Below are 22,991 nucleotides of genomic sequence, written 5' to 3'. Positions count from 1 at the left end.
TGAGATAGGGCATCACAGAAAGGACTTGTACAAGTAATTTAAAACAACTGGGTGTTTATAACTACCCATCTGAAGCTGTAGCAGTAGCTGCTGGAGAAACACTGGACCAATTCTCTGAAGCCTTTCAGTCTTACTTTTGTTACTGACTTCCCATACAACATTGGTCAAGTTACTTCATTTTTCTCTGCTTTGAGTCCTCCCTCTGCAAAACAGAGCTAATCATGCCTATAACATGCTGTAAAGCATGTAAGCAAATGATGGAACTGCTCACATTCATCATTCCAGATGTGGACAAACCGGCTTTCCTGGGGAGAGAAATGCTACAGAGATGCAACCTGGTATTCTTGGGGAAGGCCCAGGCTAAGTCACTTCCATGCTCTAAGCTTGCAAGAGAACACTTTGTTAAGCTCAAATGGCATAATTTCCTTAAAGTTTCATGCAAATATGTGGACTTAGCCTTTTTGTGTAATTTCTTAGTCACAAGCATCATGTTAAAGATGTTCTTCACTTCTACCCTAGCCTTGGTGCATTGGAGTTCTGGTCTGGTTTTGCAATGAAGGCTTAAATCACATCAGTGTTCTTGGTGGTTGCAGGGATTGTTTACGTATCTTTCTAGTTTAGGCTGGTATGTTGTTATTGGCTACTGAAGCAGAATAAATACAAGCACCTGAAGAGGTGGTTTCTTCTGGTCCTGTCAGCACATGAGGCAAAATATGTAATTCGTAAATGAAAGGTAGAGCTGTCTTCCTAAAACTGAGAAATAAAAAATTAAATGGAGATGTTTCTATTAATCTTAAGGCTGACTTGGAGGAGAAACTTTAAGGCATTTCAAAAGCTAATCAGAACATCAGAAAATGCTAAAACACTTCTAGTGTCCACAGGATTAACATTACCATTAATTAACCTTTGCTGTATACACTGATAAATTATTCAGTCACTTAATGGCATTTAAATTTAAGTGCACTTGTATAGGTCCCTAGATTGTAGTTAGAGTTGGTTTAAAATGCAGGGTCTGAAATGCACTTAAGTGGAGCAGTGAACATCAATGAAATCTGAAAGCCTAAAACCATGCAAGACGGCCTGCAGTTAGGCTGGGAGTTAGTGAGCAACAGGGATGCTCTGCTTTCACACTTCTAGGCAAGATGCTAGCCATTTACAGAATGGCTTCCCAGCTCCTTTCGACTCTTGAAAGAGTAATGAACGCTTCTACAAGGAGAATTCATGGCCAAGAGTAGATACAGAGCTATGGAGGGACTACACTATTTTGGGTACCTCCGAAAGACGAGTGCCTCAACAGTACAAAGAAAAGAAGCGGTGTGACCTGAAGATACAAAACATACTATATATGGACATTGTAAAAATGTGTTGAAACAATTTAATACACCTGAATGAACACACTGCCTTGCAATTTAGTGTCCTGATCATGCTTTCCCTCCCACCTGGGAAGCATAGGGGGAAAACATAACAGAGTGGAGCTCAATCAACCTTTTGCCTGTATATTTTTCTCTGATACAAACACTCTGCAAATTAAAGTCCCTATTTGCATTGCAGTTTCATGCTAGAACAGCAGATCCTGACTGAGACTTCCATGTTTATATACTATATTTTATTCAGCCACTTTTGTCTGGTTTACAAATAATTTGTAAAATCTAATGTTAGTCACGCTCCTCAAAATGGAATAGTTCAGATACAGAATTTGGAAAACTAAGCTATGAGACTTCTGAAAGGAGAGTTAGTCACTTAAGAATGTGTTTGTTTGTCATTTGGCTAAATCAGACCCAGACAATGTAACTATCACCAGCTGGAAAGTATTACTACAATAAAAATAAATTTTAAAAAAAGAACTCCAGAGAAGTATATTTGAGTATGCACTGGCCTATATTGCTACTGAAATACTCAAATGAAACCTGTGGAACTAAATATCCATATAGGGTCATCCTGAAATTTGCAAGAGCATGGAGAAGCCTTCACTGAAGGAGTTCAATTTCTTTTGAAAGACAGTGTTGAAAACTCCAGCCAAGTTTTAAAATGGCTGGGTGAAACAGTCACAGTAATTGAATCTTTCTCCAGCATAAAAACTAGATGGTTTGTAATCCAGTATTACTGCATCTGGCCATATGTGCTGGATCATTAAAGGCAGCTAAATTAAACAGATAAGCAGGAAATCCAGACTGACTTTACAAATCTAAAGTGCAATCAGCTACTTCCACAAAGATAGTATAAGTGGCCCAGAGCTTAGCGATCTGAACTATGAAAAATGTTTATGCATCTTACTCATAAATTGTGCTTCACAGAATGCTGGGACATGGGAATAAAATGTGTTGCTTGTAGGTTTGTGACTTTGGGAGAACAAATATTCTTACTCCATAATATATATTTTTGAGTCTGCTCTTTAAAAGGGTAAATATATTAACAAGGAAATAAGGGCCATTACTGAAACAAATAGGGCAGTACGGACATGCAATACTAAAAACAATGGCAAAAGTACTGATGTAAGGTGAAAACTGAACTCTCACTTGTCTGGATCTAAAATTCTTGGAAGGGGATCATGCAAAACCTGAGCTTGTCACTTCTGAAAATCCAGTCATGCCTGCCCTACAAGAGAGTGGTCCACAGCTTGAACCTGCTACAGCTGGGAACAGCCAGAATTTCCATAGTAGAGGAATGAGGTCCTCCCTGGGTCCTCAGAAAGTCAGGAACTCTCTACGGCTTCAAATGCTGATCCTGCATGCAAAGGTTTCTTAGGAGAGCTGAGTTACACAACAGCCTTTACAGGCTGATCCTGGGAATCAGCCGCAGAGATCAGCCTGAAAAGCTGAAGTTAGAGCTTGGTGAAAAAATGAAAAGTTTACCAAAAAAAAAAAAAAAAAAAAGTTTGCATCAACTTAAAATTTTGAAGCTGCTTCTTGGTGGAACAAACCCCTCTCCACTTCATTTTGGGCCCCATTCTCTTTCTCATCCAACTCTGGAAGGAATGTCTTGCTTTTTTTCTCTGCAGCCACCAAAAAGTCCTCAGACCTGGAATACTGTTCTTATTTCAGGTCATATCTGCAGTGACATCCCATGAAGGTCTTTTACCAAATGGCTAAGCAGAGATTTATATTCTGTTACAGTACAGGGTATTCGCGGAAATCAAGAAATATCAGTACTCTATTTTTCAGTGATATTTTTTTAAGGATATTAATGGAGGAAAAATATTAATTAATGGAAGAAGCACTATTTTTACCTAATTTAATGTACATTCAGCCAGCTAACATATCTAGGTGATATTTATCCAGAATGCATGGTCTTGTTCAAATGGTCTGCTGAAAGCAGAACAAAACCTTGAAATCTGAGCCAAAAGTACACATACTGAGGAAGAACCAGAAACCAAGCTGATTATTTAAAAGGTAGATATTATATATTGGTATTTTTAACTGATCATTATTTATTTTGCCTGGAAGCAAGCCTGTCATTTTCATACAGTTTGTTGGGTTTTTTTTAACAGTTTTATGCCACTGGGTAGTATCTACTGATGAAATGCAGTCAGAAGAGCTGTTTGTGTAATTGCACTTTCAGTGAAGCAGTTAAATCCTCTCCTTCAGCACTCGATTGCTTTCACACCCACATACTCTTATTCGTATGCAGTGTCTTATCTCTTGCTGTCTGGCCTGTGAATTATGTGTCTGCTTTTACGTTTTCTGCCAGTGTTTGCTCATCACTGGTTGGTCATTTTTCACCTCCTGAGATACAGTCATCACAGTTACCAGTTGTACTTCCATGATAGAAAATGAAAAGTATGTCCCTCCACTTCAATATTTAACCCTGTTTGTGCTAAAAGAGGCTGAGGACTACTCTAGTCACAACATGAATTTTTTTCTAACTGAGATCAATCTGAAGCTGAAAAGTTAGGTAAAGTTTCATTAGTATTACGTTACTAAAGTTACTAGAGGCAGCAGCAGTCCTGGCCTCTGTCCATGAAATACTGGGCCATAATAGATCACTGTGGGGTTAAGTCTGCTCTTCCATGTTATAGTACATAGCAGGCTGAGTAGGGGAGAGACAAATTACATGGAGATGCACACAAGTGTGTGCAAATCAGAGAACACTGCAGGGCAGCAAATGGTTTCCTAAAAGGAGCAAGAGGCACTTAATCAGAGGGACCATGTGAGTGGCAGGAATTACTTGCTCCTTAAGCTGGGAGACGCAAGAGCATCTGGCTCCAACACCGTCATTAAGCCACTGTAACTCCCCCCACATGCAGTGCAAAGAATCAGATACTGGTGGATTGACTGTCTTCCTGGAACTGCTGCCAAAAATACTTCAAGGGCATGTGTGAATGGAGGAAAAAACCCAACAGGTTGCTTTTCAGACTGAATTACTGGCACAAAGACACATGCATTTTAATGAAAATCCTGTTCACAGAACAGAGTGTTCAAGAAATTCAAATGCCTATGGGATTTCCAATAGCGTATCTTAAGGGGATTCCTCTATTTATTGTGACTTTTATTAAGAAATTAATTGCTAACAAATTTATCACACATCGTGTGCACAGATCTTCAGTGATCTTTGGCTGTGTGTTTTTACACAGTGCTTTGGTCTTGACAATATCAGAAAAGTCTCTAGGGGTGCCAGTGATAGTAATACTTATGCAAATTGCTTGGCCCCAACTGGATGTCAGTGGAAAAAAGACAAGTTAACACTTTGCTAGTAAAAACACCACTATTCCTTACAAAGGAATAAACAGACTTAAATAATTATCCATTTATGAAGTGCTGAAACATGGACCCAGATATGCCAGAAACCTTGCCAGGATATGCTTCCCATCCTGTTTGTTTTTTTCAGTAGGCTTTAAGGGATTGATAGAAATGAGTACTTTCTCCAAATCACAGACTCTTTGGCAGCAGTTATTAGAAAAAGATTTATCACATGATAACAAACCCATCTCCACTTAGGAAATTAGTTTGCCAGCCCCCTCCCCGCAGCAGCTGCCTGTCCCTCTGTGGTCTGACAGAGGTAGGACTCCAGCTTCAGAAGCACGAAGCTGTCCAACCTGAACCATGCCCAGCCCAAAACAAGAACGGTGGGTATCTAAGTGGAGAGGAGGTGCTCACTGACACCAGCAGTACTGGTCACAGCTTCACCACAATACCAGGAGAGCTGCAACCTAGCCAGACCCCAGGGGCAGCAACCCCACCAGGATTTTCCCCTCTGGGGAAAAAAACCCTCCTTGCCCAGCCAGGGCACTAGCAACCCCCTAACACAGGCGAAGCTGAGCTGATCAGAGGTGCAATTACATGGTTAAGTACCACGATGATGCTGCCCACACCTCGAGAGAGCTACAGGTTTTAGTAGGGCATGTGCTGGAAATCATCGCTCCTTGTTTCTAGCAGGCACTCAAGGAAGAACGGCACCTGCGGCAAGGTTAGGGGAATGCCAGACAGGACAACACTTCTGAAATGTCTCTGGTTAAAGTTTACTTTTATGACACAAAAGAAAAGAAGTAAAAAGTTGCTTTTCTGCAGACTTGAGCTAAATCACAAGACATTTGGCAGTTCGTTTCCCAGGAGGGCTCCAGGAACAATCAGTACTTTTGCTGCTAGAAAGTATAAAAGGCAACATATTCCCAACTATGGTTACAATCCCTGAAATGGCTGTGCTGCCAGTAGTGATCTATAACCTCTGTATATTCAGTGTTTAAAGTGCCCTTTCTTTCATAAGAGCCAGAATTAGTGTGAGAATGTTAAGGCAAAGGCTGTCTGGTATGAATTAAAGCCATATGCAAACAACATTGTAGAAATGAATATGCAAAAATTTATGTTCTTTTCTTGCAGTGTGCAGCACTGTAAGTATACACCTTTGACCTTGAAAGCCTGAATATGTACTGGAAGGTCAGTTGAGTAAAACAACTGTTGTAGAGCATGGGACAGTATCTTTTACTGCTTCAAAATATAGTTGTGTAGCTAAATAGTGCTGCCAGTGGGACCCTGTTCTATACAACCAAAACTAAATGCTGGGAGCAACCTGTGGACAAGACACCTCAGGTTTTGCCCAACTGAACTCTGCTGCCAACACTCTTCTGACCAGAGACTCATTTTTTGCTGTATGGAGAGAAAAGCATGCTAAATGAGGCATGCTCCTGGCAAGCAGACCTACTTTAAAACCTAGTAATCTCAGGGTTTACAAAGCAAAAGTCTAGACAAAGCTGGGAATTTTAATATGGCTTGAAAGTTCCAGAGGGGACACATATATGCCTTCTCTCCCATTCAGGACCTAAGAATATCTCCCATAGTCACAGTAAAAGGCCTTATTTTTTCACCTTCCAGCTTTTTGGAGTACAGAGAGGCCACTTTTTAAACAAAGCATATTTACATTTTGTGACGCTCTGATAAAACAAGACGTTCCATTCTAGTTATCTTTGTCAAATACTCAAGAAAAACATCCTAAAATTTGAAAAGTTCTCCTCATTCGACACATGAATTTTCCTGAGGGCTGACAGATTTTTAGGGCATGTCTTTTAAATGAGTACTTTATTGACAACTATCATCTTCTGCCATCTGCAATTTTGGAGGATGTGATTGAGTTCCAGTGCCCTTGAAGAGATGAAAAAAAGCTGGTTTTCTCTAGCTCTGGAGACTGAAACCACTGAAAGTACATGGCTCTCTAATGCAAGAGCCAATTTCTATAATGAATATCTAGAAAAAATAACCCCAAGCCTTTCATCACTTTGAATATATTCTAGAACAAGCAAACCTAGTTTATTTCACACTTGTTATTTTGACTTCACAAACATCATGGGTTCAAAAAGTGGAGCGGGTGGGAAAATGGAAAAATTAGAGAACCCAAAAAGAAAAAAGAAACCACAGAAAACAAAGGTGATGGAATGTTCAGTTGTGCAAAAATCTAAAGAAAAGTGGAAACAACCTCTTCCCTACCCCAAAGGGCTGATTCCTGGTGCCTGGGTTTCTGCACCGATGGTGACCTTTCCAGCCTTGCAAGGGATGCTAACGCAGTCAGCCCTTGCCTTCCCCTCCGCTCCGCAGCAGGAGTGACAGTCATGGGGGGCAGATGGTAACGCAGCTCCGGAGGCAGGTGGGCTGCCTTCACGTGGGAAAGCCCTCATCTCCTCCCCAGGGGTGCCTCTCTCAGCTGGCACCCCTCTGAAGGGTCCCACTCTGCCTCCACATCAGTCCCCACCACCACTGGAAGACTCTCAAATGCTTTGCTGGGGGCAGCTAGCAGGGTACCACCTCCAGGAGGTGAGCAAGGGGCAAAAGCTACTCCACATGAATAAGGCATCATTTCAGGTGAAGTCCTCTGTGCTGCCGAGTAAACAGCCTGGCTTACGCTGTGCAATTGCTTCCTGTCTCCCTGTGTGATAAGGATTGTGACAGTCCGTTGGGACAGGGACCCCAGGTCTTTTCCAATGCACGATGGATAAGACAAACAAGAAACTGAAAGAGATTACATTTAATTTCCCAGCTGCTGCCAGAAATTGTGATCCAAGGTAAAAGACTATATGTGTTTGCATAGGTATACACGTATATATCCTCCATGCTATAGGGAGCAGACAGTACCTAGCGTTCCCAGTAATCGCTGTTTCTGTTGCCTTTTAGGGCGAAAGCACCAGAAAGGAGAAGGCTCTGAAGCATAATTTTGGTCTGAGGGATGTAATTGCATACTTTGACTTTTTCAAGTCAGTAGCTTTCTAGCAAGTTTTAGAAGCGCTGTAAGTTATGCCAAATCAACAGCATACAGTTGTGGACATGCTCCTCTGAGAAGTGAAAGAAGCCCTTATTCCTGATCCACTTGATGTGACCACAATGCAAAAAGTAGCTGTGCAAACTCTGCTAAACTACACTCTTTGCTACAGAGAACCTTTAAATGGTCTATTACTTTTCATTACCTAAAATTATAAGGTTAAAATCACAGATGTAATAGGTTATTTTTCAGTTATTAGGCAAATCCTTTCTCAGGCAATCACAGAAGGTTTTGAAGAAATTATTACTGCAAATGCTGTTTGTATGCTATTCTGCATTTCTATTTCAATCTTTTTCATATAAATTGACTTTAATAATTTCCTTTTTTAAAAAAGTACATCAGGAGTCATGAATACTCTCAAATAACATGAAGCTATCTTTCATGTTTCAACTTTCACCTTTCAGCTACTCTTAAAAACTGTAGAAAAAAATCTCTTGCACAATATTTAATTAAAATGTGACATTAATATTTAAAAACACAAACAGGAAAATACCCATTTCAGATTAAAATCCACAGACTATTATAACTTTCTCTGATTCAACGAATATAAAATAGTGTAATATAAAATTAATTTAATGCAGCCAGATAAATCAATGTGTGTACACTTACATGTTACTACATATACTATTACTACAGTTAAGCAAATGTTCACTTGAAACAAAATATATGCCATATTATAAAAAAAAAATGTATGTACAAATGTGTGTATATACATTATGGTGGCATTAGTCATAGCTCTATAATTAAAACTGAGCTGAATTTTGCATGAGAAGCAGGAATTCACCTCACCTTCGATACTCTGCAAAAGTAATTTCAGTCTGCAAACATCAGCCCTACAATCAAGAAAACACAGGAGAACTTAATATCAGGGATTCAGTTGACCCATCATTTATTTTCACTTCATTAGAATATTTTTCTTAATTTGCAGTAAGGATCCAAAACAAAGAGATATATTTCCAAACAAACAGATGAAGTAATTTTATACATCTTTACCAGCTATCTCCTTTTATTATATGCATCAGTAAAGATGGCTTTCTAGCTTAAGATTGTTTTCACTAATCATTAACAAATGTCATCCTACCTAAGATGTTATTCACTAAATATGTACTTTAGAGTTTTCTAGGGAATATTTATTGGGAAAATTATTTAAAGCCATGCTTTTCAATAACACTTATTAATATGTACGTCAATGAATTCAAGACTAACAAAGAATATTCTGCTGTAGTTTTCGTTACCTTTTTTAAGATTTTGGCTATTAGTCCTCTTTTATTCCTGAATATATTAAAGCAATCTATTGAGTCATTATTGATACATTCCAGAACAGCTTGTTTTCCCTTATCTCCTTTTGGATAAAAGCTTGTTTTCCTTACCCTTTTCATATTCAGTGGAGATTTTTTTTTAATTCTAAGTTTACCTTAATTGTTAATTTCATGTTTTCAGATGACTTGTATTCAGTGTTATTACCTGTATTCACTTTTCAGATACTTTTACGCCATGTAGTCAAACAGTTTCCAATTGTATTGACACCACTGACAGGTATTGAAGTCCCGTTTGTCATCACAATGATCATTATTAGCTTGTACTATTCCTGTGAAAATTCCTGGAGGAAGCCCAGATTCTTTTGTTCCTATACACAGAGAAAAGAGAGGGGCTTTTCTGCTGTAGATCAACGGTAGTTTTTGAAGAGTTCACCAGTTTCAGTGTACAGACAAGATATTCTCTTCAGCTCCCTTTCAGCCTTACTTTCTGTAGTTCTGTGTGTTAGCATCTGATTTTATGTAGGTATGTATATACGTGTTCATAAATAATATATACAGACATTCCTTTGTATTTGGTTATTACTGTCATATAAAGAAGATAGATTATTTTACTTCAAATCCTGAATTTCTCTTATTTCATATAACCATACATCTCTATACTGCAACACAACTGTTTGTTAGTAGGTCTGTTTCCCTGGAAGGTAAACTGAGATAAATATTTTGCAATAATTCATCTATTTTTATACAGTAATGATGTTTTCCCTGTCAAATATTTTGCTCGTGGTAAGCTAACCATACAGGCTCTGAACAGTCAGTTCCTAAATTCTAATTGCTAAAAGGCACTGAATTTACACCATTCCCAGGCACCACCATGAAATCTATTTGCAACAGTATATATTTACTTTCTTTAGGAAATATAAATCTTTAGCTACGTATGCTCTTTGCAAATCGATATCACCACAGAATTATGTACAGAAACACATTTTATTCTAGCAATGGGATACACTGATGGCTATGATGTAAGGCTCCATAGGGCCCTACCAGGAAGAGTTTGCTCAAAAATTTACATTGCAGTTACACTGGCCTTCCACTAGATGCCAATGTATTACAGAAGATATTATAATGGCAGTCAAGTCATACCAATTCAAGAATAAGGAGAATAACATACATTTTTTCATATATGCTTTTGGCCTGAACTGGATTAAAACTTCTACAGTTAACACTCCATCAGATTTGTATTAGCTGCCAGTCCTTGCCACAGTCTTAACTGGAGTCCATTCTGACCAAATGTAATTTAAAGATTCTCTAAATTAAGTAAGTCTGGGTCTGTAAATTCAGCAGACACCTAACCAGACGGTGCTCTGGAGCCTTCTGAACAACCATCAACTTGCTTAGCGAGCCTGTGCAGAACTGGCACAGGCAATCATGTTTCCATTTAGCCCAAATTTTAGGTACCATTTGCTCTCATGGGATCGCCAGTGTGCCTTGCAAATCATGATGAACTCTATCCATCATACAGATAACCAGTGAATTGATGTTTGTCCAACACTATCCACATGCAGCACCACTGAGGGAACCTAAGACATTTCATACTTAGCATGAAATACCTCGTGGCAGCGATTACAGGCTTTGGTTCCACAATATTTCATTGTATTTCATTGTATTGGAAACTCCTAATTTAAGTACAACTCATAACCTTTCCTGAGGAGCCTACACACATGAAAGAAAGACTTACGATACCCCTTAGCAACTTGAAGCCTCCTGTTTGTCTTACAAAACCATGGCACTGCCCTATTCTACAAACTGGATTTTAACCCTGCTACATGACTGGCAATAAACAGGTTGGGAACTACACTTTTGTTACAGACCAACCTCTGAAAGCTATGATGCAACCTTTACATCGGCTATGTCTGAAGACTTTAAAGAGCACAGTGCATGATGGCAAAGGCTCCGAAGTATTTGCCTGCCGATTGCCATTGCTTGGGGAGGTTACGTTGATACTGTCTCACCACCAGGACATTAGCACTTCACAGCACTCCGCAATATTCAGCTGCCGCATCCTCAGCCTCTGACTCCTCTGCTTCATTTGTTTTCTCTGGCTGGCTGTGACGGTGGTGGGCCGTGCCCAGGCTCCCCAGCAGCAGCAGCTCCCCAGCTGCTGGTGACGAGGAGCAGCGTGGGGTCAGTGAGGAGATCCACGCACTGCGGGGGCTCGCTTCAGGGGAAGGGACCGCGCGTCCCACCTACCCCATCCCCAACCTGATGGCAACGGAGAAGTCACAACCTGTGAACTAGAGTGAGATCCCAGTTACAGACCCGCGACACATGGGATGCTCTGCAGACATCAGAATGATCTGCAGCAAAACGCTTTTAACTTAAACTGCTTAACTGGAGTTACTTTTAACTCTACATTTTGGTTTCACAGAAGAACACACTGTTCAGTTAGATTTCAAAGTCAGCGTGGGAGAGCTAGGCTACCTTCCCTCTTTGTATTCTGCTCACTATGCACTGTGCTGGGTATTTAGGCATTGCAATTTCATTTTTATATTGATTCAGCTATTTTCTTGGGAGTTTGCATCTTCTTATGTAGCAATGTTCTTCTCCCCCCCCCCTTCAGTTTTACATGAGTTTCATTTGAATTCCTTTAAATGAGAGCACTGCATAACACAAATGAAGCCACAGTCTCATTAATACTTTTTAAAATAATGACTTTTTGCAACCATAGTGTTTTGACTGACTTTATAAGAGAAGTTTTAACAAACAAAACAGAAAATCTGTAGTCAGATTGTAATCAGATTGTAATCTTGTAAAATTGTAATCTTGTAAGGAAAACCAAGGAAAAGAGACAAGCTGCTAACACGTATCTACTACTCTGGAAGTTTTCTCTCTCATTCTTAGGATGCTTTTTTTATACGATATGTGTTTTCTTTTTCTGTATAAAAATATGTACCACAGAGTTTGGGGTTCCTAAATTTCATAGGTTAATCACCTATCCTACAGTACAATCATTTGCATTTACATAGTGAGCTGCTATAGTACTGTCGTCTGTACTATGATTACACCTATATCCATCAGAGATTCCTAATTTTCACTCTTCAGTTTAGAAAACATTGATTATCTGTAACTATTTTTGATACCCACATAAGTGATGGGAACCAGAAAAGCTTCTTGCAGAAGCAGACAAAAAGCTTACTTAAGATTTTTTAAATGTAATACAATGATTAACAGAGAGCCTTGCAATATAGAGCAGACATGGAGATTTCTGTAGTATAATAATGACAATATGAAATTTGGGATTATGTGCACAGTAGGAAAAATAGATATTGAAAGAAAAACAGCAAATGTTTTAAACTAAAAGATTACTTTGAAACACTAACAGATAGCCAGTTTATTGGATTAAACTAATTGCAGTAGAGTTATTTTGTAGTTTCTGTAAATGAGATGTTCTGTGTAAGTATGCCTTTAGCCTTAGAGAAACAAGAGCCCTGAGGCTGCATTTCACTCAGTGGGATAACAGATGACTTAAACATCCTCCTTCACTACCCTTAACTGTTGAATAGGATAGCTTCCTGTCTGGCACAAAAAAATCTTCTTTCCCCATGGGTTTGTTCTTTCATAAAGGTCAGCACAGCCTCTGCTTTGCCTTTGTCACTTAAAACAAAAAAGAAGTCAGTAAGTATACTGGTATATTCTCTAACCCTTGAGTTCCTAGGGGGTTTTTTGCCCTTCTTTCTTAAAGAAATGTGCTGAATATATTGCCGAGAGAGAGAGAGAGAGATATTTCTCATTGAAAATGTTTGCTTTATGATTTTGTAATATTTATATAAAAGCAATCTTCTAAAAAAAATCATATTGGTATTTGGCAAGTATTTCTTCCCTTGCAAGACAGAAAGTTATTTTTACTTAACAATTAAGGCACTTGCTAAGGTGCTGCTTCAAAGATATTTCTTCCCACACAACTATTTTGTCATGTGACTGCTAAGATCAAAAAGATAATAATGGTACTGCATTGACTCTTAAGGGACGTTTTCAATAAAACAGGCTGGCTGAAGAAAAATCTGACTGCCGCTTCAATTGTTGGGCACTAGATATTTTAAATGCATTTTGGTGCTATACAATGTTCCAGTTGTTTGCATTAGCTGTTAATATTAGCCTTGATTATAAGTTTCAGCCACGCATTACTTTGTGTCTGAGCTCTCTAGTGATGCACTTTGTCTTTTGAAGAATCAGTCATAATTTATACAGCATGCAAAGCTAACAGAGAAGCTTGAATTATAACCTTGCTCAGTGTAATTTGAAGGGGGACTGTAAGCCACATGCAAATGTCAATATTATTCTCTATATGCAAATATTGCCTTTGTTTGCATAATCCTCAAGAGTATCATGTTTCAGTATTTGGCTGCTTCTGCCAGACCAAAGAGCAAAGTGGTGGAGAGACCAGCAGTAATGTATATTAAGAGAAGCCTTTGAACAAAAAAAAGCTTTTTGGCCTTGGCAAAACCAAAGTTACCAAATTTAGTTTCTGGTTATGAGTAGGTCAGTTTTACATATGTCAAGTGAAGTTTTCAGGAGTCAAACAAATGAGATCCTGCCTAGCACTTCACCCTCCTCCCACAGCCCCCATTACTCTCAGCCCAAGTAAGAGGAAGACATGCTCACAATTCCACCCTAGGGCGTGATACGGCAAATCTTTGTACATCCACACACATACACACACCCCCGCAAATAAATAAAAATACTACTTTTCAATCCAGAACATATCACCTGCCTTCAGTCAATTTTTTTCATTCATGTTTTTAACCAGCCATTGGGTCCATCAGACACCAGGCTCAGGCCAACAAGACTGACTGCACACACAGGCAAACCCAGCACAGATCCTAGCGGCGAGGCAGCTTTCTCTCCACGCCAGTCTAAGTACCGACCTGTTATTGTCCACAGTAATCAAGACTTTTAGCCTCCTGAGTGAACTGTGAGTGTTGTACTTCCTCTCTTCCACACACACATACATGCCAAATCTTGAAATCCTTCCACTTCATCCCTGAAGAAGAATGGGTTTTGGTTTGTAACATCCAGTGGTGCAATAAACAATAGTTTTCACCGCAAAAATAAGACTGTTCTTGCTTAATATTGCTGACTTTAAAACAAAGGTACTTCTATACTTCACCCATTTAAAAGTTTTCCATAATTTCTCATTTTCTTTATGTACCTACAGGTTTTCATACTCGCAGACCTCTGCCTTTGATGGTGGATGTTTCTCCGACCCAGGAATCTCCCTGGAAAAGCTTCTTCACGGGCCTCCCTCCGCATACACCCTTGCTCAGTTAGCTCCATGTTTCCAGCATAGGATTCAGCTTAAGCTTCATGTGTTCAACCAGCTGTTCCAGCGGACCTTCTTAAGGGACACTTACTTGCCAGAGGACCTTTTCTAGCTGTAGTGGTTTTTAGTATCCCCGACTCTTCCTTCAGACCGGTTATTTTTTATTGCAGTTGATTTCAAAACTCTGAGTCATTCCGAAATCCATTATCATCCACTAACTGATTTTATAAGTCTGGTTTTTTTCCATGTTGTACACGTACTCTGAGAAGAAGGTTCCAGTTAGTGGCTTTGTTGTTTTGTTTGTGTTTAAGTCAGTAAGAAGTACAGCTTTACACATCCAGCTCAATGATCCAAAAACTATTCTTACTTTTTATTGCACAGTGAGGTGCTGCATATTTTATTTCCAGTTTGACCCCCCAGCTTATTGCCTCGGATATGCAGCACAATAAACTACATTTGCAGATAAGGAACTGCATTTTTTGCGAATTATCCAAACAGGGCTAATAGCAGTGAGACACTTGCACCTCTGCACTGCCATAGCACAATTTCTTTGCACTGCTGATAATTCCTTGGCACAGTACACACAGAGTATATAGAAGAAAAAAAGGAGGAGGTGGTGGCGATGGCAGTTTGAGGGGATCAGAGCCTTTCCCTGGCTGTTCCCTGGCTGGGGTAGCGCGGCTGCTCTGGCGTGAGGGTGGGCAAAGCCCATACAGGAGCAGCTCGTTTTGTACGGCATTTGAGCTAAAACGCTTGCTTTGTCAGAAGGTAATGTAAGCGCTTCAGGTCGAGTTTAGGCTGTATAATTTGACAAGCTTTATTGCTAATATTTTAAAGACAGTTCTAGCTCCCTCTCGTGGACGATTTGCCACAGGCAACGTGTTCCCTATGAACCGCACATACTGGTCACACATTTATATATTCCTGGCCCTAGAGTTTATATACTAATAAGATAAACTCTTATATTAAAGAGATTAAAAGGATCTCACACTCTAATTTCTAAACAAATAGTTCCTTTATCTGCACTATCTCCCTACGCTAAACTACTCCATTCATCAGCACAATACTCCACTTCATCAGACTTCAGCAGATATACAAGGCTCCTTTCTCTCCTCAGCCCTTCCCCGGCTCTGTCTGTGTGATATTCACCTTGCCAGCCGACCTCTAGCTCCTGCTTGCACCGTACCTGAAGATGGAAGATGCTCTTCTTGCCACAGCTCTCCCTCAGCACTCAGCATCATGCCAAATGACGACTACCTCTAGCATAAACTGAACCAACTGAGCTCTTTTGAAGACTGTGGTTGTTTCTGTGGTTTCACTCCTGTGGTTGTTTTCTGAGCGGTTTCAAATTTTTTTTACAGTACCTCTTTCATAGCAGAGATATAAAATGTGAAACTGCAATTCGGTAAGAGAATAGCTGATGCAACGTACAGAAGTAATACCGGTTTCCCTGTTCTTCCTTCATATTTCCATTCAGCTCTCCATGGATGCATAAAATACGAAGATGACATCATCTTACTAAGTGCTCATGTTTATTTGATGGTCCTTCATGATCTGAAGTCCTTTCTTTCCTTCATTAAACAGAAGAAAAAGCAAAGTGAAACAAGAACCAGGGGGAAAAAAAGCATCACCTAGACTTAAATCCTTACAAGATGCTCTCACATTGTGTATGACTGGTGAGAAAGTACCTTGCTGTTTCATTTTTACATGACATTTTCTATGTGCTATTTATACAGGTTATTAATTGATATGGCATATCAAAATAAGCAATATTTTGTTAAGGTCAGAATTCCACCACATGTCATGTTCATCACTGCACTTAAAGGACAGACCACACGCAGGAAGTCAATTTTTTGTATGAAAACTATTTTTTAAAAAGGAAGTTGTACAGCCTTTTAGATACAAAAAGTGATTGCATAACAGTAGTGTTCTGTAGCACTTAAAATGCCATTCACTACTCCTGCTGTTCATTGATAAACTAAACCAAGTAATTTTTATATGATGTGTTTTATTTTTGTGGTAATAGTGGTAATAGATGCAACTGATATATAAAAAAACCAAACACTCACAAGACCGTCATAAGAGAGGTGGATGGTTTTACACAGAAGCATCCCTTAGAAAAGGGTTACTTGCATTTTTCCCAGACTCCACTGGCCTCCACTGAAGCACTGAAATTGTTCCAGTGCAGTGAAATGTTGTATTTCACCTCCATGGCTGCAAAGAAAACAAATACAACAGCTGCTTCCTAGGAAAGTGCAACCAAAATAAATAATATGGATGCTCCTGAAAAAAACAGTGGACACCTCCTGTGCCTCCCACCTGTACTCTACGACTGAGTATGTCTATGGGGTCCCAATCCAATTCACAGCAGGGTACTTGACTATCCCAGGTTCAACTGTCTGGATAGCCTAATCTTTGATAACTGTGTGAACACTCATGCCAGCAATAAAGTAAATAATAATGCTGAGTACAATCTTGAGAGAATTTAATAATTTTGATTTGAAACTTCCGTACTGGTGAAATCTGACAGAAAGAATAAACATCTTTTGAAAATTCATGTTCCTCATAAACTGAAGATGATATGGTGGTAAGATATCTTCTCTTACATTTCCCATGTGTCTTATTTTCACCTCAATTTTCAGAAAAATAATGACTCCTTGTAAAGAATATAATTTGCAATACCATCAATCTGCAGAAGTACAAATGAAGCTTAGTAAATAAGAACAACATACTTCCATTACAGTTCTTGTGATTGGTCTTTGAAATGCCTTATTTCAGTATTTTGAGGCAACTTACAAACATCCACCAGGAGTTTACCCTCCTACTCAGATGAACTGGAAGAAATAAGTGGCAAACACTGATTCTGCCAGTGTTGGTGGTGCTCAGCCAGCCAGAGCTCCCAGCAAAGATGACTTGCACAGAATTTTTTTTTTCTCCAGCAAAAGTAATTTTTAAAATATATTACAGGTTGAAAACAAAACAAAACAAAACAAAAACCCAAGTGTGCCTCCTTATTCTACCCTTGAACATAAACACAAAGTACATAATGCAAATTGTTCCACACATTAACTGAAATTTGCAAGAGGCTTACAGGAATGCCAAAACCTATCTACGTGTCATGTTAAAACCTACAAAACTCTGATAAAATCATAACTTTAGGCTTGTTACCATCATTACAGGCCAAGATAATATTTTATTTGTACACAAGTAATCAAATTATATCTTAACTGCTTGTCTCTAGGCAACCATTGATTTTAAGATGAGTGATAAATTCTTGGGGACAAAGAATAAGCTAAATATAACCAGGAGTTACCACTTAGCTGTTTAAATAATCATTAAAACCAAGGAATCACTCTTTTCTCTCCCCAGAAAATCACTCTCTTTAAGTCACAGCTCCAAAGAATCACAGCAAGTATATTTATACAGTTCTGCTAAATCAATCCCTGCTTTTAATTATGTAGGGAATATAAAAATGTTTGTATCAAAAAAAAAAAGCGAGTATGAGGGACAGACTTTAGTGCATTGTAAATCTTTTCTAAAGCTCAGGACTGAACGGTGCTATCGGGCCATTTTACTGTGTCTCCTACAACCTTCTAGCAAGAGTATTTTGCATATTGTTACTACATTTTTTTTTTTGGTCTCTTCTTATCTCTGCCACAACATAACCTAAATGCTTCTTCTGGTGGAAACTGCTCAAGAAATGTGTTTTCTCCCTTGGTTAGCAGTCATCTTCTAGTGTCCAACCTGAAGTTATTTGTAACCTATTGTGGTTGGTTGACCCTGGCTGCATGCCAGGTGCCCACCAAAGCCGTTCTACCACTCCTCCGCTCTCAGCTGGACAGGGGAGATAAAATATAACAAAGGGTTCGTGGGTCGAGATAAGGACAGGAGAGATCACTCACCAATTACTGTCACCCAGTTCATTACCAGTCAAACAGAGCAGGGTAATGAGAAATAAGACCAAATCTCAGAACACCTTCCCTCCACCCCTCCCTTCTTCCCAGGCACAACTTCAGTCCCGGATTCTCTACCTACCCCCATCAGCGGCGCAGGGGGACAGGGAATCAGGTTTAAGGTCAGTTCATCACATGTTATTTTCTGCCACTTCATCCTCCTCAGGGGGAGGACTCATCACACTCTTCCCCTGCTCCAGCGTGGGGTCTCTCCCACAGGAGACAGTCCTCCACAAACTGCTCCAATGTGGGTCCTTCCCATGGGCTGCAGTCCTTCATGAACTGCCCCAGCATGGGTGCCTTCCACAGGCTGCAGTCCTTCAGGCACAGACTGCTCCAGCGTGGGTCCCCCACGGGGTCACAAGTCCTGCCAGAAAACCTGCTCCGTGGGCTCCTCTCTCCACAGATCCACAGGTCCTGCCAGGAGCCTGCTCCAGCGTGGGTTTCCCATGGGGTCACAGCCTCCTTTGGGCACCCACCTGCTCCGGCGTGGGGTCCTCCAGGGGCTGCAGGTGGAGATCTGCTCCACCATGGACCTCCATGGACTGCAGGGGGACAGCCTGCCTCACCATGGTCTTCCTCATGGGCTGCAGGGGAATCTCTGCTCCGGCGCCTGGAGCATCTCCTCCCCCTCCTTCTTCACTGACCTGGGGGTCTGCAGGGTTGTTTCTCTCACTTGTTCTCACTCCTCTCTCTGGCTGCCATTTCTGTCTGTCCCAGCAACTTTTTTCCCTTCTTAAATCTGTTATCACAGAGGCACTACCACTATCGCTGATGGGCTCGGCCTTGGCCAGCGGTGGGTCCATCAGAGCCGGCTGGTATGGGCTCTGTCGGACACAGGGAAAGCTTCCAGCAGCTTCTCACAGAAGCCACCCCTGTAACCCACCTCACCCCACCGCCCCCCACCCCCCGCTACCAAAACTTTGCTACACAAAGCCAATACACCTATTTACATGCATTTGTTCTGGCATTAATCACCCATTAGTTATCTAGCTCTTTCCCATTGTGCTCAGTCTCCAGATTTACCTATGAGTAACAACCCCATTCTCTGTCTTTGGTAGGCAAAAGAGATCAGCCTGTTAGCTTCCTTTTGCACTGGAGTATCTCTGGCCCCTAATTATCAAGTGTCTGCATCAGTTCTTGTCAGTTGTTATTTTTCCTGAATATGCTTCCATCCCCTTCTTCCAGATCTGTATTTGAACAGCACCTTACCACTAAGATTTCCTCTCTTCACAGGACATGTCTTTCCTGATGACCTGCCAACTATATCTGCCTAGAAGTGAGAAAGACATCTGGCATGATTATTCCTTAAAATAAGCCATACAAGGTGACAAGGAAACAAAAACAAACAGTCCTTCTACAGAACCCTTCAGACATCTGTACCAGTGAAAGAAATGTAGGAAACTGAATCGAAGACCCTGCACATGTTAAATATTAAGTGTGATGACCTATGCCGTTTAGCATAACTAAGAATAGGTGGCGTAATTCGTGCAGGCTGGATGTGCAGCAGAGTAAGCCTGGTCAGGAAGACAGCCGGTGGGGGGGAAGAGACGTGCTGTTGCCTTGTGCCGGGAGAGCTCCCCCTTGGCACAGAGGTAGTGGAAGAGTGACCCATATAGTTGTCCAAAAATCTGTCTCTTAGTGTTGGGAAAAAAAAGCAAAATTCTATTAATGATTGAGGTGGGGAGGTGGGGGGCACGGCGTGCAGGGAGCAGTTTGACAGAGAAGGTGAAGAAGGGAGTGAGAGAAGGAGACTTCCGATCGTCAGCAGTGCCTCTAGGGGAATCAGCTGTGCAAACATAGGCAGGCCAAGTAGCAGAATCATTACATGCTAGTTTAGCACTTCTAGGAAAAGAAGAGGAAGAAGAACAGTGGACACCAAGACAGAAGACACCAGTGTCAAGGAACTAATTATATTTCACTGGCAGAAAAGTAGTATACTCCAGAGAAAAAATAAAGCAATTGCACCATCTGAAAAAAAGAATGAGGAAACTTAAAAAGAAATCAGCTTGACAAAGTGGTGTGTCCTCAACTATCTGAACTCAAGAAGAAAGTATACAATAGGAAATGAATGAGGAGAAGAAAAAATTTTGAAGCATCAAGGACAGAATGAGGCTGTCCAAGGCACAAAGGCAGATCCAACAGGCAAAGGTCATAAAGGACAGAAGAAAACACTCTGTCCACGCATATCCACACATATTGTAAGGGGAAAAGCACAGAAAGAGATGGTACAGAAAAAGGCAATGTTTATTCATTGCCTGTCACATTCCCAAGTCTGTATTTTGCTTTTGTATTGGCTTACTCCTACCAGCTGCATATCTTTCACATCTTCCTATTGAAATGCTTATTTCTCTTCTCCTGCCCCCAGAACTACCTTAGCTCATCAAGGTTATTTTCAATATTTACCCTGTCCTCCTGCATGCATTATATCCCTTCCAGTTCCATGGCATCTGAGAACTCAATAACACACTCCATCACCTAGGCAAAACATGGGTTAGTATGCAACACAAACCAGACCCTTGCAAGACCCCACCCAATATGTATTCTACTTCTTTGACAGTATTCTCAGTGGCAAGCTTGTTTGAAATCTGAATTCTAAGTCTTGCACCCAGCTAGTTATACATTTCCTTTGCCATATTTCTCTAGCTTATTTACTGTACAAGCATGTCATAATAACAGTATCAAAAGCCCCAATAATGCCTAGATTAAATTCACTGCTTCCTCTCTGTCCTATCCTATCGAAGAAAGGAATAATATTGGCTCAACACTACTTGTTGATTATAATTCATCTCATCTTGATCTTTCAAGTACTTACATGTATTTGGAATTTTATTGCAGAATTTATCTGGAAATTGGAGTTAGTTGACTGCTCTACGCCCACCCCTTCTCTTCCTCCTTCCCTTCCCCCTCTTCCCTACTACAGGTAAGTACCACATCTGTTTTCTCAGTACTTTCCCTGTCTTCCAAGTTTGCAGAGAGTGCAAGCAGCTCTGATTTTCAAAGAACTTCAAACAATTTTAATTTGGGAGTGCCTAAACTGTTGGCTGACGCAACATCTTGCCTCTTCATTGCTGCTATGAATTGGATTACTGGAGAAGGACAATAGGTCTTAATAGTATACATTACAGACATGCCTCCCTACAAAGGTTATTTCCAAATAGCTCAGAATCAGAGGCAGAATCAGAGGCAAACAATCAACCCACTGCTGAAATTAAAGACTGTTGGTATAAAGTCCAGAAGTTTGCACTTCACATACAGTAAAAAATTACACGAATTATGTTAAAATAATCAGTAAAAAATCTGTTTATCTTTTATGTAAGGGTGTATCAGATACCCTAGTTTAAAAAAATGGAAAGAAAGAAGACTGTGAACAGGAAGTGAAAAAGATTAATACAGTACAATATTATGTTTACAGTAATGAAGGTCATAAAAAAAGACATGGATACTATATAATTTATTTCATGGCACATTTTTGTTTTCTCTCCTCATTTCTGAATGAAAGTACTTGATTAGGCAGATACTTCTAACCACTACATTCCCAAAAGTAGATCACAACGTAGCCTGAGAGAGTCTTGGCTGAAATCAAAGACAAGAAAGAAATCCGTATCTCATAACAGATGTCTAGTCTTTGACATTTAAAATATTCTTTCTCCATGCTTGCTGATTCATTTCTTGACTCTCTTTCCTGCAAGTCTTAACTACTCAGTGTCACACCCTTCACTCTTATGTCTTTTGAAAAAGAACATAACTTTTATCCAGTGCTGACATCTTGTCATCTTTCTCCCAAGAATTCATACTGAGGGACGCTGATCTTGCAGTATATCCAAGATTGAAAGAATCTGCTGTTGGCTTTTGCTTAACAAGCTAAAATCTATAAACAACTCTGGTACATGAGGTTGCACTGAAGTACCAAAATCCATTTTTATTTATGCATCTTTCTTCTCAGTGCAATTCTCTATTTTTTAATCCTTTATTTAAAGGAAGCTTGTCAGAGAAATCCTCTCCTGTTTGAGATGAATTTGGAGGAGTAGAGCCTAGGGTCAGAAGGACAAGGACCCATCCTCCCACAGCCCAAGCATCCCTGCCTGGAACCTTGTTTTGCAAAGCTGGCACAATACACAGAACTCGAAGGGGGTTACGCTACTTCTTCTAGTTACTTGTAACATCAGTGTTTGACCTCCTCTCCGGAGAAAGTCCCCTGGAGTAATTTTACTGTTCTTCCTTCCTCTTTCTTTCTCCAGTGACAGGTTCAGAAATAAAGGGCTAGCCTACAGAAACTCTGGGTTTATATTGTCACCAGTTGTTAAGCCTGAAAAGTTGTTAAAAAATTCCACATCATTCAGGCATGGCTATACCCAAAATCACGACAATAGAGGCAAAGACTCAGCACCTTGGAGTTTTACTTATATAAAATAATCCTCACTAATGAGGCTGGGGAAAAATCTATTTAAAATGTATCTCATGTGTTAGACCACCACAATGCCATGTCATACCTCTGAAGATGATGAAGTCTACTAAAAAAAAAAAATCCTGAGAGTAGAGCTAATATGTGAAAGAGCAAATGAAATCATACAAAATTAATGGTTTGTTCAAGTTTGTTTAGTTGCTTTTTTGTATTGAGAAGGGAGGCTTGGGTGGCTGTAATTTTATTGCAGGGGGCGTTACCCTTATTTAATATTAGAATGGAAGTTCTCAAATGCTTTTATCACGCGGCTGTATCTC

General features: G+C 40.1%; 1 long non-coding RNA gene across 1 annotated transcript in view; it reads right to left on the bottom strand.

Moving 5' to 3' along the window:
* Positions 1-8,618: 8,618 nt before the first annotated feature.
* LOC142029132 (uncharacterized) overlaps positions 8,619-22,991 on the bottom strand; it is a 31,569-nt gene continuing 17,196 nt past the window's right edge. Inside the window, exons 2-3 of the long non-coding RNA XR_012649851.1 lie at positions 15,748-15,887; positions 8,619-11,290 (exon numbers count right to left, since the gene is read on the bottom strand). This is a non-coding gene — a long non-coding RNA (uncharacterized LOC142029132). The remainder of the gene's footprint in view (positions 11,291-15,747; positions 15,888-22,991) is intronic.

This window comes from Buteo buteo, chromosome 3 (assembly GCF_964188355.1).
Source record: "Buteo buteo chromosome 3, bButBut1.hap1.1, whole genome shotgun sequence".
NCBI classification, from domain to species: Eukaryota; Metazoa; Chordata; class Aves; order Accipitriformes; family Accipitridae; genus Buteo; species Buteo buteo.
Note: the sequence above shows the minus strand (reverse complement) of the source record. Positions and strands in the feature narration are given on the sequence as shown.